A 16,309-nucleotide genomic window follows, 5' to 3' on the forward strand; every position below is an offset into this window, starting at 1 on the left:
CTGTTATTTCACTGTGACCCACCAGTCACACAGAGAAGGTGCTGTTACTTCACTGTGACCCACCAGTCACACAGAGAAGGTGCTATTACTTCACTGTGACCCACCAGTCACACAGAGAAGGTGCTGTTACTTCACTGTGACCCACCAGTCACAGAGAAGGTGCTGTTACTTCACTGTGACCAGTAATAAAGATGTCAGCGTCACTGGGTGATTTTCGCCGGTGACGGCGCTCCAGTCACAAAGAAAGCAAGTAATGACACTAACAGTTGCTGATTTACGTTACCATCACACAGAGGGAGCTCTGTATGTGACGTTCCAGTCACATACAGAGCGAGTGCTGTACTTCGCTGTTACTGGTGATAGAGTCTCAACACTACGTGGAATTTCCCAGAGTTAGCACTCCAGTCACAAATTTAGCTAGTAATGACACTTAGCAATGGGTTATGACTGATGTCGACATGACATAAACTGAGTGAGTATCACTGGCGGGATGTCCCTCCAGTGACATTGCACCAGGTGATTGTTGATAGATCGATCAGTATATATGACTGAGAGGTAAACAGTGGGGTAAATAACGTTCCACTTGAAAGTTTGAGTGATCAACCTAATCACTTATTACTCACGAGTTAACATTAGACGAGGCTTGAGTACCATCACAAATAAGTTGTTAGTTGCATTATATGAAAATAATTTAAGAATACTTTAACAGTACTACGATTAACAACAACAACAACAACAACAACAACAACAACAACAACAACAACAACAACAACAACAACAACAACAACAATAATAATAATATAATAATTTCACAAAAAAGGTAATATTTAAGTACTGTTATCATAAATGGGAAGGATGTATCTGATGAGCGTCAACAAGGGCACTGATGTTTGGTTGGAGATTCGTGAGTTTTAGACCTAAGTTCCAGATTCAGTCTGTTCCTCTGCTTAGTTAGAATTGCATTTGCAATTCTAACTAAGTATGTACGAACTTGGGAAAGCAAGTAAAAATGTTTCGACCACTTCACAAAGCCAGGGGTATTTAGCAACAGTATTTACATCGCTAAGTTTTTATTTCTCAACAAAGCTCTTGCTTCGAGATCCATAGTCATATCAATGAGTTCTTCCAACAATTGAGAGTCAGTGTCGGTATTTTGTACTTCTAAATCAAATGGTGTAAGAATCCAATAAGGAACGTGCATTTTCTCCAGGTCCTCACAACGTACCTTAAAGTCTTCTCTTAATGTGTCAAGGTGTGTTGTATATATCTCCAGGTCACCATCATAGATGTTTCCACTTACTTCCAAATGCCATACATTTGAAAAATACTGAAAATCTCTTCGTACCGGTGAAGTCTTAACCCTGCAGACGTTGTTGTACTTCATTTAAGTTTGAATATTTTTAAGTTTAAATTTTTACTTTTTTTTACGCATTTTTAAGTCTCCTCACAGTGACTGGTTTACATCTGTTAAAAAATGCAGAGATGAGTTGTGTAAGTCTACAAGTCTTTGCAAGTTGTCACCCCTAGACGGCCACCTTACCTCAGTGTTGCAAAAGTAATTGGTTCAGGGTTTCATCACTATTTTCACATAGTACTGTAAACAATTGCGAGTTGAGTGGATATGCTTTGACTTTATTAATTGATCTGATACACACTTGCAAGGTCATGCAGGTCGTCACTGAGTTTCATGGCTGCAGTATGGTGAGCTAGAGACCCACAAAGGGTAGGAACAATAACACAGGGGCGCGGGAGTAAAAAAAAAAGAATCAAACACTCAAAGAAGAAAGAAGAAAAGGGAAAGGGGAAGTGGGAGGAGAAAAAAGAATCAGGTTAAGTCACGGGTGTTCTGATGTTTGGAACATTTTACAATGTAATGGGAAAGGAAGGCAACTACAGAGACAATGCCAGGACTAAGATTCATACAAGGAAAGTTGTGTATAAGGGAGGATTCAACCAGACGGCGACTGTGAAAGCTAGACGTAGGGTAGACAGTTTTAGCAAATGACCAGTCAATAAGATGACTGTGATATCTATCATGAAAGAAAAGAGCATTGTTGGTATCGGCAAGCCTAACACTGCTTTTGTGCTCCCTGAGTCTGTCAGAAAGAGAACACCCAGTTTTTCGAAAGTACTGAAGAGGACAAGAAGAACAGGAAACAGAGTAGACACCAGGAGAATCCATAGTGGGAAGAGAGGTATGAACTAGATTGGTGCTAAGAGTGTTAGTCTGACGAAAAGTAAGTTTGAGATTAGAAAGACTGGAAATATGGGGAAGGCAGAGGACGGGATAGTTCCCAGAATTAGAGAGTTTGGGAGAAAAGAAAATCCGTTTATCACGTAGGAAGGCAGAGTTTATAAAATAGGTGGGGTAGCCAAGGCGAGAAAATGAATTACAGAGAGTGGAAATTTCCGATTCGAGGAACTGAGGGTCGGAAATGCGGAGAGCACGGAGAAAGAGACATATGAACGCTTTTCTTGACAGAGGAAGCATGGTAAGAGAAGTAGTGAATGTACATGCCACTGTGTACAGGCTTGTGATACACGGAAAAGCAAAACCTGTTTCTGAGCGGTGGACATGAACATCAAGGAAGCAAAGAATTAGATTCCCATTCAGCTTTAAACTTAGTGGAAGGAGCAAAATTGTCAAGGGTATCGAGAAATGGTTGGAACAGATTAGAGTCATGAGACCAAAGCTCAAAGATGTCGTCTACACAGCAGAGCCAGAGCGAAGGGCGCACACCAACATTAGGAAGAAGAACAGTTTCAAAGTATTCCATATAAAGCATCTGACAGAGTCAAGGAGCACAAAAATAGTTAGGCTTGCTGACACCAGCAATGCTCGTTTATGTCAAGTCAGAGATCACAGTCATCCTACTGACTTGTCTTCAGTTAAAACTGTCTACTCTACTTCTAACTTTCACAGTTGCCGTCTGGTTGAATCCTTCCTTATACACAAATTTCCTTGTATTAATCATAAGTCCTGGCTTTGTCTCTGTAGATACAAGATGGTGTTTCTGTAATACGCGATGAAGAGTACGCACACCAGATACCTTTCCCTTGAGTAAGGTGGCAAATCCTCTATATCGGCCAACCACTGTTGGTACACCATCAGTAACCACTGCAGTAATATTGCTGAGGGGTATATTGCGCCTCTTCAAATTCTCCTCCAAACACTGAAAAATTGTCTTACCATTTGCATCAGATTTAAGATATTTGGCAAACAGAACTTCGTCAACAATGCACTTTGACTTCTACTGTAATACCTCACATAGGCCATGAGAATATCTGAGCTGCTGAAAATTGATTCATCGAATTGGAGAGAAAACTTTGAGTGGTAAAGCTCAGCTACTGTGATGGTGTTTTTAGCATCATCGATCTCCTCAATTCGTCGTTGCACTGTATTGTCATTTAATGACAGACTTTTTAGGATAGGTTGAGAGTCTTCATAACAGTTTCAATCACTCTCTAATTGCTGGAATTATGATCTCACTAACTGTATGTGAGGGAGATATTGTATGATGCCTTCAGTCCTCCTTTACTATCAACATTGGTAAGTGCTTGGAAAAATGCCTTTAATTTTGGTAGATTCTTCTTTTTCTCTTTCAGTGCCTCAAAATAATCAAGGTCTTAATTTTTCTTATCAGAGTGAATGAGCTCTTTCAAGATGGTCTTTAATGTTCGAAGGTTTCATGACATCATTACTGAAAGTCTTTTCACATAATAGGCACATAGGCATTGTTTCAATGGTAAACGAAGTTATGAATCCAAATATGAAATATTTTTGTGAAAACTACCCGCATTTCTCCTTGGTATCAGCAGCTGCCATTATGTGTTAAAATGTTTACCTGGAGTTTACCTGGAGAGAGTTTCGGGGGTCAACGCCCCCGCATAGCAATCACTTCTTTGGCATTACTCCTATCTCTTTGGGTGATGAGAATGTACTGGCTCTCCAACAGTGCTTGAGGTTGGAGAGTACGTTCAGTACGAGAGGTGAACAGAAATACTTCACGTACATATATCTTTCCCGGAGCAGAAGAGATGAGAGAGACAAAGGTGAGGGTGGTAGGTCACAGACACACAACACAAAGCACGTCCCCTCAGCCATTTATCGACATCTTCGATAGCCCCATCGACCCTTAGGGGTAGATACTGACCTTTCTGGGGAACCCTGGCTTAAGTGAACACAACGTCTTTAAAGTGAACTTGAGAATAGAGTGTTGGCACTCAGCATTCCCGTTACAGCTGGGCTGATACATAAGTTCAGACGTAAACTGAGTTCGACCATCCGATAAAATCTTTCTGAGGATGCCAATCCAAGAGGGCTATAGCTACCTTTATAGCTGTAATAGATCTTATAGGTAGGGCTTCAGGGAAATTAGAAACATAATCCACTAATGTTTCAATGTACAGGGTGTCCAAAAAAACACTCCCTGATTTCAAGCAGGTATAACATGTAACTTTATTTTAAAAATCTTTCACAGGATTTCATTCAGTTTCATGTGGTATAGGGTAGCATTAAAGGTACTCAATGTGCGCCCCTCTGGTTGTTCGGCAAACATCGATGCGATAGTCCAGTTCGGTCCAGACGCTCTGCAGCATATCTGGAGTTATCACGCGAACTGCTTCAGTGATCTAAATTTTCAGCTTCTCCAGGGTTGCAGGTAGTGGTGGTACGTAAACTGTGATCTTCACGTACCCCCATAGAAAGAAGTCACAAACAGTTAGGTCCGGTGACCTCGCAGGCCACTTGCAGACACTAATTCCATTAACTGTGCCTGAACCAAAAGGTTCCTTATCATTACATCTTATAAAACATCTACCAACTTTCAATAATTTCGTATATGGACAATCTGGACTTTTATCTCCTATAATACCTGAAAGATACTTAGGTATAAAGGCAGGCTTATTTCTTTTTTGGAAAGGCTAATATTCTTAGGGTTCCTCTGAACCTCCAGTCTTAGGGTTTGATCCTTTCAGGTTTCTATAGGAATTATGGGCCTCTGCATAGATATCAGCAGCTTCGGCAACTTTACAAAGGTTCGAATTAGGTGAGGGAGAGCAGTTCAGAACTGGTCAGCAACTGTTAAATCTCTAAGGGAGTCAAAGTCCCAATTAATTCCTGCTCTTTTATCCAGAAATCGAAAAGTCAAAAGTGGGTAATTTGAAATTGCTAAAAATTCTGACCGGACTTTAAAGTTGCATAACGGAATTCTGGGTCTTTTGAAAAGCTTTAAGAATAGCTTTCTTTATCAATTTTCAGTCACAGATTATACCAAGAGATAAAGTGGAATAAATATTCAAAACAGTACCAGAAAATATCATACCTAAACGGGTAACTAAGGTGTCATAGTGTGTAGCGTTATTCTGAAACCTGATGATAAAAGATGTTACAGCTTTACATTCTGTGAATGATGGCGAGTCAGGCATTGCACATTCGAAATGGGTCTTTCCAGTATGCCTTCATTTACCTTCTGCAGAGAGAATGCTGGTTTCTTTTGTTATAATTCAAGGCGCATTTGTTCTAAGTCACGATTATTCTCTTTCTCTCTCTCTCTCTCTTTACGTTCTCTGTCTTCTCTCTCTCTCTCTCTCTCTCTCTCTCTCTCTCTCTCTCTCTCTCTCTCTCTCTCTCTCTCTCTCTCTCTCTCTCTCCTCACGTTCCCTTTCTTTTGATTTTCACATTCTCTTGCTCTTTCTTCACTTTCAAGTCGGTCATGCTCTTTTTTCTTCCCATTCAAATCTTTCTCGTTCCTTTCTTCCCTTTCAATTCTTTCTTTTTCTTTTCCTTCTTCTCTTTCTATTTCCTCCTTTCTCTTTTGTATCTTAGTAGAGATAAAAGATTCAAGCTTTTTCCTGTAATTCCCAGAATAATTCCACTAGTCATCTAAAATTTATGTTCCTCCATACACAAGTAACCCGCAAAAAGGAGAGAGAAACTTATGAGGACGTTTCGGTCCGACTTAAACCAAACGATTTCTGCCTGTTTTCCCAAGATATTTCTTGGGACAGTTTCCACAGGGTATTGTGTGTAGCCCCCACACCTCTAACTTCGACAGCAGGCGTCTCCACCATACCCTGTGGGTACAGTCCCAAGAAATATGTAGGGAAAACGAGCAGAAATCTTTCGGTCCGCCTGAACAAATATCGAAACGCCTGCAACTTAAGGTACGCTTGTGTCCTCCACAGGGACTCCACGGGACATTTGACGAACCGGAATGAGGCACAGCTCGTCCTCACCAAATAACATCTTAGACGATGGCGATGACTGGAAACCTCGCTAATCACCGTCACCGACACCATAGAACATAATACTGGAAACCACAAAATTTCAAAAACATTAGGATACATGATACTCAACCGGGCAAAAGCACCACCTGCCTGACAACACAGGAGTCATGTGATCACATTGTCTACCTGTCCTCATCCCAATATGGCATTCTTCAGGTCACTATGTGTCACTCACACCTCACTCTCTGTCTGTCTTTCAACCTCTGTGTGTGATTATTAAAATGGTATAAAATACTGGAAGGTTGGTAAGTAAGACACATGTGCAACAGTTAGGTATCTTTATTCCGAAATGTTTCGCCTACACATTAGGCTTGTTTAGTCGAAAAAAAGAAAAGTTGGTAGAGGCAGTAGAGGTGTGAAGACTGACCACCTCAAAACTACGTGTTCAATGGTGATGGACTGATTGCATTGTCTTCACATCTCTACTGCTTCTACCAACTTTTCTGTACTCGACTGAAGAAGCCTACTGTGTAGGCGAAACGTTTTGGAATAAAGATACCTTGCTTTTGCACATGTGTCTTACTTACCTACCTTTGTGTGTGTGTTAGAAGTGATTAGGTCCCCAGACAGAAACGCTTTATAATAAATATTCCTTCGTCTTTACTCACGTGTCCCCCTCAAGGAAGGTTCCTTGATGTTGGTGAGGGGCTCTTAATTTAGGAAATTGGATCTGTGCTCCAGTTCCCCGAATTAAGCCTGAATGCCTTTCGCATCCCCCCCCCCGGCGCCGTATAATCCTCCGGGTTTAGCGCTTCCCCTTGATTATAATAATAATAATACTCACGTGTCTTTTTAAACCAATTTGTCGGCATCTATAATCCAGGATTATACCTGGACTTACTATAAATAGTAAAAGCTCAAAAAACTCACCAATTCTTTTAAATACGTTGTAGATGATCTACCATGGAGGGTGACTACTCTCAGGCAGTTTTAACAATGTGTTAACGCCTTTTTGTCTTCATAATGAGGCTTCGATGTTTCGTTGGTGTCGTATGAGAACTTCGGTGAAATTCTGGCAAAGTCGTCAGATGTTAAGGTATGTTTGCCTTTTCAGACCCTCAAAGGGAATATGAAAGGACACTGCCTACTGATGATAGCAAAACAAAAGAAGTAATAATAATGGGAAATAATCAATATTACAAAACGTATACCAAAATAATTTAATATTTGAATATAAAATAATTAAACATAAAAAATTCGTATGTGTAACTGAACATGAAAAAAATAGTAAATCTAAGCTAATACGTCCAGGACAAATAACCTGGTGGAATTTAGCATGTTGTTAGCCAGGTTTAACGGCGGCGGTATCGAAACATGAACAGTACGATGTTTTCCATGGAGTCGAAGATGGACACGACTCCCACACCATGGAGAAAAAAGGGCAGCAATTCACTAGTAAATCCCTTGAGATACGCGGAGAGTACGATCACCAAGTTGTTTGTAGCACACCACACACAACATGTACCTAGCAACTTGTGTAATTCATCTAGGTGCTGAAAGTGGCTTGTGAGACTACAGCACAGGAGGTATATCTTAAGTCAAAATTTCTTTAGTTTTCTATGGAACTTGGATATGGTATCAAATGGGTATGGCAAATAATGTGTCACTGAGCTCAAGATTAGGAAAACTCACCGAGAATATTCACAAGGGTCGTGTGGTATCCACCGATTCAATTAGATCTCAATAAACAGGTGATATCACAATATGCAACTTGATTTTCAGAGACGAGAAAGTTGTATCAAGCAGGTCCATGGTTGAAATATAATCGAATCAAATTTCATCAAAAAATAGTATTGATAATATGAATATTAGTTCAGGATTATATCAATTAGAATAATTTATAATTAATAGAATTTGTGATGATTTTAAGCTATGCCTGCATGACAAAATCTTCACTACACTCCCACGCTCGATACACAGATTCATTCAGATTCACATTGAGTCTTCTAGCTGCCGCCGTAGAGAGAAGACGTCTACGTTCCTGTTCCGAGCACTGAGACCCAAGTTTTTTTATTGGGTTTTCCTGAGTAATTCTTGATCAGAGCTGAGCGGAAAACTTGCTTGCGGTCACTTCAATCCCAATCCCTTCAAGACGGTAAGGCGGTGATCTTCCCCATTCCCTCATCCTTCCCCTTCTTCCCCTCACCCAAACATTTACACTGGCCCACACACTAACACACTGCTTACATTGCTATCCTTCTGCCTTTCCTATCTTCTTTTTCGTCAACTTCGCCTTCGGCGAATTAACACAAGTCATTTTGACCATCCGGTAGCCCGTGTGGTTTTTTAAAATCCTGTCGATCTTTGCCTTGGGCTCCATCCCCCTCACTCCTCGAGGGTAGGCTATCTTAGGGGCTGACCTTCATAAGTCAGCTGACTTAGGGTGGTTAGGATGACATAAGGAAAGTTCTTCTTTGTGTCTGATGCACCTTCCTGGGCATCATGACGATAATAAGAGTACGAATTCGGGTCACTGACAACCTGAAATCTAAGAAAGAACTACTTGAATGCATTTGTACTAATTCCACGGTTGCACCAGTTCATATCTTTCAAACCTACTCTGGTGCAGTCCTTCTCCTCTCCTCTGAGGAGGAGCTGCTTCAGCTACTCAAGAAAGTTGTTCTTGAAAAATTATATAGTCTAGGTGTCATCCCCATTCCGCCCGACAGTTACCAAGGGCAACTCACTGTTTTTATTGCGAGAATCAACAGCTTCATGAGTGGCTGCACAACTGAAATCAATCAGGAGAATTCTGCTGTCACGGTTCTTAAAGCCTATAAATTTAGCAAAAATGCGCGTATCCAACAGACACTCAAATTGCTTCTTGAGACTCCTGAAGACGCTACATTTATTTATCAGAATGGCTTGAAATGTTTTGCTACTAAGTGTATCCCAGATCAAATATCAATGGAACGGTTTGTCAGTATCATGCAATGTTTTAAGTGTTATGAGTTTGGTCATAACACCAATAAGTGCAGCAGTCAAAAAACCATCTGCAGCATCTGCTCTGGCGAGCATAATTTCAAGGACTGTTGTAATAGAAACAACCCTAAGTGTGTCCTCTGTAATGGTAAACATCATGCAGTATCCCCTAGCTGTCCCGTAAAGAAAGATACAATGCAGAAAATTCTGGAGGCTAGGCAACAGACGAACACCCAGAAAACCACAACCCAATCGTCTCCAAATATGTCCCAGGCTGCATTTCCTAGTCTCCCTGGAGCTGGAAGAACTCCTATTGCCTCCTCTACTACCAACTCCACCATTTCTAATATTTGGAATACTGCCCCTCTTGCTGCACCTCAACCCAACGCTAACTCCCATGTCCTCCAGGCACAAGGAGCACCATCATTCCCTACGTCTCCATGGTCCTTTGAGGTTGATATTGTGCGGGGATCTTTGATGTTTATGTAGGCTAAGGAGGTGGCAGGTAACGATGTTCAACTCTGTTCCTCTGTTCTTTATGACTTGTTAGTGGCTAATGGGATCAGTCCCATAATAATCCCAAATAATGTACAGTCAATTATGGCCCAATCCCTCCATGCCAGGCACTATGTGCCCTCTACAACTTCAAATATGCAACCTTCCTTCCACAATCAAGACTCAACCGTTCTTGAAGAACCGGTTGCATCAATATCTCTGCCTACTACGTTCCAATCTCCCACTGAACTAGCGCCAGACTCTGGTGCACAAACTACTACTAAAGAAGCTGTCTCTACAATTCCAGTCAATTATCAGGATACTTCAAGTGGACTACCACAACTCCCCTTGGAGCTTCCTCACTCTCCTCGTGTACCTGTTGTCTCCACACCTTGAAACTGAGACTACTACCATTCAATTGTCAGATGGCGATTCTGAAGCATCTGTTGATATCACCACCTCCAGTGAGGACAAGGAACTTGTCAGTACGCAGCAAACCACTCAGAACTACGCTCCTTCCCTTGATGAGTCGAGTAGAGAGAGCTGCCATTCCAATTGTGACCATACTTGCATACGTCAATCCTTTGTCCGCAGCAAACGTGCAAAATGCCCGAAATAATGGGGATTACAATTTTCCAACTTAATGTTCAACATTTCTTTAATAACCGGTACCTCCTCGAAGTTGAACTGCACAATCATAACCCTGACACCATCCTCCTGAATGAGACAGCTGCAAGGGCAGACCAATATATTAAAATACGTGGGTGCCCTACTTTTTGAGAAATCGAGAGGGCTCTATAGTGGCGTAGCCATCATAGTTACACTAGGATATATCTTTCGGACCATACACACTGATGAGGACACCATTCTTGCGGTAGAACTGTCGACCTCGTATGGTCAGTTAATTGTTGGTACTGTCTATTTTCCTCCTCGACAGTCGTATATAGAGTCCATTCCCCTCCATGGGATACTGAGTAGGAATGTTCCCACATTACTAGCAGGTGATTTTAACGCCCATCACCCTACCTTTTTCAACTGTAAAGCTGGACAACCGCTCGGAGACTTAATTAAAGGGGCAACAACTCTTTAACATAATGACAGCGCAACACCTTTCTTTTCAGGGCCCTTTCTTTCAGTCTTTTGTCGGCCTTCGTCCGGGGACTCCTGATTTAGTCTTAACCAACAGAGATGGAAATATAAACACATATGCAGTATAATGTGATCCTTTATTGACAACGTTTCACCCACACAGTGGGTGAAACGTTGTCAATAAAGGATCACATTATACTGCATATGTGTTTATATTTCCACTGTGTCGGTATTTGATACCATTTATTTCCAACCAACAGAGATTGTGATCACTGCAGGGTCTCTCCTGGTGGCAGCGTGGGTTCCGACCACATCCTTGTTGTCATTGCTCTGCAGGTATCGCCGTTTCGGACACCCATTCCTCAGAAACTTAACCTAGCCGCTCTGGGCTTTGATCCGTTCCGAGACTACTTGTGCCATGACAATACTATCTCCCTTGATGACCAGCTTGTAACGGCGATTGACGACGCAATCAACTTTTTGCACGGAAGAATACTAGAAGCGACTCATGCGGTTTGTCCAAAAACTACGTCGAAGCTTTACCAGCAATATAAACCTACTAGGAAAACTAGAGATTGCATGAGGAATTATCAAACTGAATGTAGCAGGCACTACCTAACTCGCCTGCCCACACGGGCAGTCTTGCAGGGGTTGAGGAGAGAGTTACTCGCTCTGATCTCCCAGCACAAGAGCGAGTTATGGAAAGACCTTGTTCTCCAAGCTAACCTGCAAAGTTCTGAAGCAAGATCCGCCAGCTTTTAGGGGCCAAACATAAGGCTTGCAGTTATCTAACGCATTCGTTCATTGATGAGGATGATAAAAACGTCGATTTACACCTTGATGACCCACAAGACCAGGCCACTCTGATGGGTGAAGTGTGGGAGAAAATTCTCACGCACAATGAGAGTAGATATTTTAATAATACTTGTTATCAATGAGTTAACGAATGGAGAGGACCATCCTCTCACAAGAGAGACGTCTCAGAGAGACGTGTCAAGTTCTCGGTAGAATGCATAATAAGGCCCCAGGCCTTTCGGGCGTAACAGTAAGGCAAGTTAAGTTTTTACCCAGAAACTGCAAATTGTCTCTTGTGAATATCTTCAACGCTGATAAATTAGACACATGTGCAACTCTTGGGTATCTTTATTGAGGAAACGTTTCGCCACACAGTGGCTTCATCAGTCCATACATAGGAGAAACTTGAAGAACAGGAGGAGAATGAGGTAATCAGTCCCTTAACCTTGAGTCGATGTGTTCAGTCCATCAATCTACTCAAGATTGATGGACTGAACACATCGACTCAAGGTTGAGGGACTGATTACCTCATTCTCCTCCTGTTCTTCAAGTTTCTCCTATGTATGGACTGATGAAGTAACTGTGTGGCGAAACGTTTCCTCAATAAAGATACCCAAGAGTTGCACATGTGTCTAATTTATCAACATGTCGGTTCTCTGAACCATTCATCTACAAATCTTCAACGCTATCTTAGCCTCAGGACACTTTCCAATTGCTCTTAAGACAGCGAAGGTGATATTTATTGCCAAACCCAATAAAGACCACCATAAACCAAATAACTATATACCAATCACTTTACTTGAGGTCACGGGCAAAGTCCTGGAGAAAATTATGGCAAGGAGATTAAACTGTTACATGGAATACAATCACCTTTTCACTGAGAAACAGTTTGGAGTCCGAACTCACAGAGGAACCCAACATGCTATGAGTGGATGTGGGTGGGTGTGAGTTGGACCTGACTAGCTTGGGCTACTAGGTCAGATGCCGTGTTCCTTCCTTAAGTGAATGTGACCTGATCTGACTAGGTTAAGGCATTGGCTTAGCCGGTGGGAGAATTGGATCTGCCTCGCATGGGACAATAAGCCTGCTGCAGTGTTCCTTCTTATGTTATGTCAAACATCCACTGAAATAGCGTTGTTAAGCATCCGCTGAAGTAGCGCTGTTAAAACACCCACCGAAATAGCTTTATTAAACATCCACCGAAGTAGCGTTGTTAAACATCCACCGAAGTAGTGTTGTTAAACATCCACCGAAGTAGCGTTGTTAAACATCCACCGAAGTACATAAGAACATAAGAACATAAGAAAGGAGGAACACTGCAGCAGGCCTGTTGGCCCATACTAGGCAGGTCCTTTACAATTCATCCCACTAACAAACATTTGACCAACCCAATTTTCAATGCTACCCAAGAAATAAGCTCTGATGTGCAAGTCCCACTCAAATCCAACCCCTCCCACTCATGTACTTATCCAACCTAAATTTGAAACTACCCAAAGTCCTAGCCTCAATAACCCAACTAGGTAGACTGTTCCACTCATCAACTACCCTATTTCCAAACCAATACTTTCCTATGTCCTTTCTAAATCTAAACTTATCTAATTTAAATCCATTACTGCGGGTTCTCTCTTGGAGAGATATCCTCAAGACCTTGTTAATATCCCCTTTATTAATACCTATCTTCCACTTATACACTTCGATCAGGTCTCCCCTCATTCTTCGTCTAACAAGTGAATGTAACTTAAGAGTCTTCAATCTTTCTTCATAAGGAAGATTTCTAATGCTATGTATTAATTTAGTCATCCTACGCTGAATGTTTTCTAACGAATTTATGTCCATTCTGTAATATGGAGACCAGAATTGAGCTGCATAATCTAGGTGAGGCCTTACTAATGATGTATAAAGCTGCAGTATGACCTCTGGACTTCTGTTGCTTACACTTCTTGATATAAATCCCAGTAATCTATTTGCCTTATTACGTACGCTTAGGCATTGCTGTCTTGGTTTAAGGTTGCTGCTTACCATAACCCCCAAGTCCTTTTCGCAATCTGTATGGCTAAGTTCTACATTATTTAACTTATAAGTGCTAGGGTTATGGACACTTCCGAGCTTCAGAACCTTGCATTTATCTACATTGAACTGCATCTGCCACTTTTCTGACCAAGAGTAGAGTTTGTCTAAATCCTCCTGAAGTTCCCTAACATCTACGTTTGAATCAATTATCCTACCTATCTTCGTGTCATCGGCGAATTTGCTCATATCACTAGTAATTCCTTCATCAAGATCATTGATATATATTATAAACAACAACGGGCCCAAGACTGATCCCTGTGGAACGCCACTTGTTACTGATCCCCACTCGGATTTAACCCCATTTATGGACACTCTCTGCTTCCTGTCTGTGAGCCATGATTCTATCCACGAGAGCACTCTTCCCCCAATGCCATGAGCTGCTACTTTCTTCAACAGTCTTTGGTGCGGAACTCTATCAAATGCCTTACTAAAATCTAAGTAAATAATATCAAATTCTTTATCGTGGTCAACAGCCTCAAAAGCTTTACTGAAAAAAGTTAATAAATTAGTTAGACAAGACCGGCCTCTTGTGAATCCATGCTGAGTATCATTAATCAAGCTATGCTTATCGAGATGGCTTCTTATAATTTGAGCTATAATTGACTCTAGTAATTTGCCTACAATTGAGGTCAGGCTTATTGGGCGGTAATTTGACGGTAACGACTTGTCCCCTGTTTTAAAAATAGGAATTACATTAGCCATCTTCCACATATCAGACACTACACCTGTTTGAAGAGATAAATTAAAAATATTAGTTAATGGTTCACAGACTTCTATTTTGCATTCCTTTAGAACCCTTGAAAAAACCTCATCAGGACCCGGTGACTTATTTTGCTTCAGTCGGTCTATCTGCTTCACAACCATTTCACTAGTGACTATGATGTTACATAATTTATCTTCTTCTGGCCCACTATAAAAATTAATTACCGGAACACTACTAGTGTCTTCCTGTGTAAAAACCGAGAGAAAATAATTATTTAAAATCGAGCACATTTCATTCTCTTTGTCAGTAAGATGCCCATAGTTATTTTTAAGGGGACCTATCTTATCTCTGACTTTTGTTCTATATACCTGGAAAAAACTTTTTGGGTTAGTTTTAGAATCCCTAGCAACTTTAATTTCATAGTCCCTTTTAGCTTTTCTTATCCCCTTTTTAATGTCCCTCTTAGTGTCAATATACTGATTCATAAGATGACCCTCGCCTCTTTTGATACGCCTATAAATTCCTTTCTTATGCCCTAGTAGATATTTCAGCCTATTATTCATCCATTTTGGGTCATTTCTATTTGATCTAATTTCTTTATAAGGGATAAATGTTCTTTGAGCAGCATGTATTGTGTTCAGAAAACTGTCATATTGATAGCTCTCTTCGTTACCCCAGTCAACAGATGATAAGTGTTCTCTAAGCCCATCGTAATCTGCTAAGCGAAAATCTGGGACTGTTACTGAGTTATCCCTACTATCATACTTCCATTCAATTCTAAATGTAATTGATTTGTGGTCGCTAGCACCCAGTTCTTCTGAAACTTCTAAATTATTAACAAGGAAACTTCTAAATTATTAACAAATTATTAACAACGAAACTTCTAAATTATTAACAGTAGCGTTGTTAAACATCCACCGAAGTAGCGTTGTTAAACATCCACCGAAGTAGCATTGTTAAACATCCACCGAAGTAGCGTTGTTAAACATCCACCGAAGTAGCGTTGTTAAACATCCACCGAAGTAGCGTTGTTAAACATCCACCGAAGTAGCGTTGTTAAACATCCACCGAAGTAGCGTTGTTAAACATCCACCGAAGTAGCGTTGTTAAACATCCACCGAAGTAGCGTTGTTAAACATCCACCGAAGTAGCGTTGTTAAACATCCACCGAAGTAGCGTTGTTAAACATCCACCGAAGTAGCGTTGTTAAACATCCACCGAAGTAGCGTTGTTAAACATCCACCGAAGTAGCGTTGTTAAACATCCACCGAAGTAGCGTTGTTAAACATCCACCGAAGTAGCGTTGTTAAACATCCACCGAAGTAGCGTTGTTAAATATTCTCAGAAGTGATTGTGTCCTGCATGCTCGCTTGTTTTTCTTATGTTGAATTTCATGATAATTTGCGGAACATTAGTTTTACTTGAGAAATAGTTGATAAGAGCCAGTGTGTGTGTGTGTGTGTGTGTGTGTGTGTGTGTGTGTGTGTGTGTGTGTGTGTGTGTGTGTGTGTGTGTGTGTGTGTGTTAGTTACCATTTTGTCCTAGGCACATGTCGATTAGACACTAGGCCTGTTGTATATGAGTACGTGTGTGTGTGTGTGTGTGTGTGTGTGTGTGTGTGTGTGTGTGTGTGTGTGTGTGTGTGTGTGTGTGTGTGTGTGTGTTAGTTACCATTTTGTCCTAGGCACATGTCGATTAGACACTAGGCCTGTTGTATATGAGTACGTGTGTGTGTGTGTGTGTGTGTGTGTGTGTGTGTGTGTGTGTGTGTGTGTGTGTGTGTGTTAGTTACCATTTTGTCCTAGGCACATGTCGATTAGACACTAGGCCTGTTGTATATGAGTACGTGTGTGTGTGTGTGTGTGTTAGTTAGTTACCATTTTGTCCTAGGCATATGTCGATTAGACACTAGGCCAGTTGTATATGAGTACGAGTGTGTGTGTGTGT

The 16,309-nt window shown here is 41.1% G+C and overlaps 1 pseudogene; it reads right to left on the minus strand.

The window, feature by feature from the left end:
- Positions 1-840: 840 nt before the first annotated feature.
- On the minus strand, positions 841-3,736 carry LOC138853154 (zinc finger BED domain-containing protein 5-like; annotated as a pseudogene).
- Positions 3,737-16,309: the final 12,573 nt, after the last annotated feature.

This window comes from Cherax quadricarinatus, chromosome 24 (genome assembly GCF_038502225.1).
Source record: "Cherax quadricarinatus isolate ZL_2023a chromosome 24, ASM3850222v1, whole genome shotgun sequence".
NCBI classification, from domain to species: Eukaryota; Metazoa; Arthropoda; class Malacostraca; order Decapoda; family Parastacidae; genus Cherax; species Cherax quadricarinatus.